The sequence below is a fragment of the Gossypium hirsutum genome, chromosome A09, assembly GCF_007990345.1.
Source record: "Gossypium hirsutum isolate 1008001.06 chromosome A09, Gossypium_hirsutum_v2.1, whole genome shotgun sequence".
Lineage (NCBI taxonomy): Eukaryota > Viridiplantae > Streptophyta > Magnoliopsida > Malvales > Malvaceae > Gossypium > Gossypium hirsutum.
In genome coordinates, this window is record NC_053432.1 from 8,272,435 (window position 1) to 8,276,041 (window position 3,607).

Genomic DNA, 3,607 nt, shown 5'->3' on the forward strand with positions numbered 1-3,607 from the left:
TGCCATATGCCAAAAAAGTATAATCCAAAAGTACCAACTTAGATGTTTGATAGTGTGATGATGTTCCGGACGACTCCCGGATCTGAGTTAGCCTTGATTCAGTATAAAACATAGAAAAATAACACAAAGTAAGCTTCATAGCTTATTAAGCTCGTATGATATTAACTTAACTAATCACAAATACAACATTTATCAATCTAAACATATTACCATGTACTTTATGATTAATTACAAACCTTTCAACTTCTTATTCATAAGCTTATATACAAACTTTGTAACTTCTTCGAGTTTAAGCTCATAATATACATAAACATACCTGTACCAATCCATAACAAGTTCATACATACACGGAATGTCGTTGAATACTCAATGTCTCGCACACTAAGTGCCATACTCGATATCTCACACACTAAGTGTCGTACATAGCCGAAGCTATCTCAAATCACACACTAAGTGCCATATATAGCCGAAGCTATGTCGTATCGCACACTAAGTGCCACAAATAACCGATTTGTCGTCGAACATATATGTGGTCCCGTATATACAATTTATGCAATATCAAAGCACTAAAGCATAATTATTACAATTCTTAATACATACGAACATACCTCGTATTCAGAATTGATGAATCGGGTCGACTACTCAATAAACCTTGCTTTTTCCCCGATCTAAATCTAAATTATTTCTTTCTTGATCTAAATTATCAAAGCACTAGGGCATTTTGGAGGGCTTTGAGGCATTCTAAAGCCTATTTAAACACACTAGATTAGGACTAAAAGAGACACAGAGTAGAAGGCAATGATACTCGAAGAAAGCTGATTGATCCATCTCAGAAGCAGGATTCTCCTTCAAGATTGAAGATTTCCCTTCGATTTCCTTCAGGATTTTTGGGTTTCATTATGTTTTGTTATTATTATTCTTCTGAGATGTTTTCTTTTACACTTATGAACTAAATCCCCTAAATACCTAAGGGGAATGAAACCTAAGACAGATCTTGTTATTATTTTTTAAATTATATGATAAATATTTGATTTGTTCTTAATTATGAGTTCTTAATTCTTGCTTTAATATTCCAGAATATTGATTCAAGTATTGATATGCTTATTCAGAGGAGCAAAGTCCCTATCTAAGAGTAGATCTAGCATAATTAAGCGGAGTTGATTGCACCCTTAGACATAGGGCGACATAATTTTACCGGATTAGGGTGAAACCTAATAAGGGAATCCATAGATTGAGTTAATGCAACACTAGGGGTTTTAATTAGAAAGAGATTTCAATTAATCAACCTAGGGTTAGACGTTGTTAGTCTCGAGAGAGATAATAATATAACTTAGGGATTTCTATGAATCAAGTCAAGTGAATAAATCATCTGATTTAGAGTCAAATAACAAGTGAAGTCTAGGTGGATTTTTCCTTGGGTATTGTCCAAATCAATCAGTTTTTCCCAAAAGTATTTCCCCAATTTTCTTCCCGTGGATTCTTAGTTTAGTTAATTAATTTAGATAAAACAAACCCCTTTATTTTTTAGGCTAGATAAGAAAAAGAGAGTTAAGACTAGTACTTTTAGTTCCTGTGGGTTCGACATTCCGGTCTTGCTATAAGCTATACTACTGTTCGATAGGTACACTTGCCTTTATTGTGATAATAGTTAGTTTTCAAGTACGATCAATCATAAATATAAAACTTATCACGAGACGATCACATCAAGTTTTTGGCGCCGTTGCCGGGGAACTAAGATATTAGAACACTTAATTTTTATTACTTTAGCCATTTATTTTATTGCAATTTAAATTTTGTTTATATTACTAAAATTTTTTTTATTTTTCTGACAGATTTTTATAGTTTATGACTAGAAGAAACCCGTCAGGACCATTACTTTTTGATAGTGAGATAGAACACACGGCTCGTTAGAAACCGAAGAGAAATTAGGCGAAGTCTACGTGACATAAAGGAATGACAAGATGACGATATTCAAACCACAACTGAGGAGATGGCTAAAAATCAGAATAATCAGCTTCCTCCTGTGGTTGTTGCAAATCCAATAAATCAGAATCCTGCTCCTCGTACTATGTATGATTATGCTAAACCTACTTTAACAGGAGCCAAATCGAGTATAGTTAGACCTGCTATTGCTGCAAATAATTTTGAACTGAAACCTTACACGATTCAAATGATACAATAGTTTGTTCAATTTGATGGTTTGCAGGATGAGGATCAAAATACTCATTTGGCGAATTTTCTAGAGTTTTGCGACATATTTAAGATCAATGGCGTTTCTGATAATGCCATTCGCCTTCGATTATTTCCCTTTTCATTAAGGAACAAGGCTAAACAGTAGTTGAACTCGTTACCACGAGGGTCAATCACTACTTGGGAACAAATGACCGAAAAGTTTTTACTTAAATATTTTTCGCCGGCTAAAACAGCTAAGTTGAGGAATGTTATCTCTTCTTTTGTGAAGATGGATCTAGAAACACTCTATGATGCATGAGAGAGAAACAAGGATCTATTGAGAAGGTGCCCTCATCATGGGTTACCTCTATGGCTACAGGTTCAGACGTTTTACAACGGTGTGAACCCCTCAACAAGGCATCTTATTGACGCAGTCGCCAGTGGAACTTTGAATAACAAAACACCTGAAGAGGCTTATGAATTTATTGAAGAGATGTCACTTAATAACTATCAGTGGCAAGTTATGAGAACGAAGCTGACAAAAGCAGCCGATGTTTTCAACCTTGATGCGGTTACTATGCTATCTAAACAGGTAGAACTTTTAAATAAAAAGAATGACGATTTATATGGTTCTACTCAGATACATCCAGTGATGAGGTGCGATGCAAATGGATGAGGAGTGCACATAAAATATCAATCCTTCAACCCTAGCACCGACGAGGAACAAGTTCAATATACGAGTAACCATAATTCTAGACCTCAAAATAACCCATATAGTAACACTTATAATGCAGGTTGGAGGAACCATCCCAATTTCTCATGGGGTGGTAAAAAAAATCAAGGTCCATAACATCCCCTAGGCTTTCAACAACCAACTTACTAGTAAGAAAAGAAGCTGAACCTTGAGGAGATGCTAACAAATTTTATCTCAGACTCAGTGACTCGTTTTCAAAATACCGAAACAGCATTAAGAATCAACAAGCATAGATCCAAGGCCTCGAAACTCAGATAGGCCAACTTGCCAAATTGATTACTGAATGACTATAAGCTAGCTTGCCAAGTAACACTAAATCTAACCCAAGGGAACAACTCAACTCGATTACCGTTCGAGAAAAAGAAGGGTTAGTTGAACCTGAACCTAAATCGAGGGAAGAAATTGTGGTAAGTAAAGGTAAGGATGAGGTGGACCACAGTGAGCAGAAACTGATACCGAACGCAGGTAAATTCTTAAAAGAGCTTTTAGCAAACAAGCGGAAGTTGGATGAGGTGTCGCATGTGGAGTTGAAAGCAGTTTGCTCAGCTGTTCTACAAAATAAGCTACCGAACAAGTTGAAAGATCCAGGGAGTTTTACGATTCCTTGTTTAATTGGTAGTTTAAACGTTAAAAATGCTTTGGCTGATTTAGGAGCTAGTATTAACGTCATGCCTTATAAAA

The 3,607-nt window shown here is 35.7% G+C and overlaps 1 non-coding gene across 1 annotated transcript; it reads right to left on the reverse strand.

Annotated features, from left to right (window-relative positions):
- Positions 1-2,428: 2,428 nt before the first annotated feature.
- LOC121207428 (small nucleolar RNA R71) lies at positions 2,429-2,535 on the reverse strand. Its single transcript, XR_005902519.1, has one exon. It is a non-coding gene; the product is annotated as a small nucleolar RNA R71 (small nucleolar RNA).
- Positions 2,536-3,607: the final 1,072 nt, after the last annotated feature.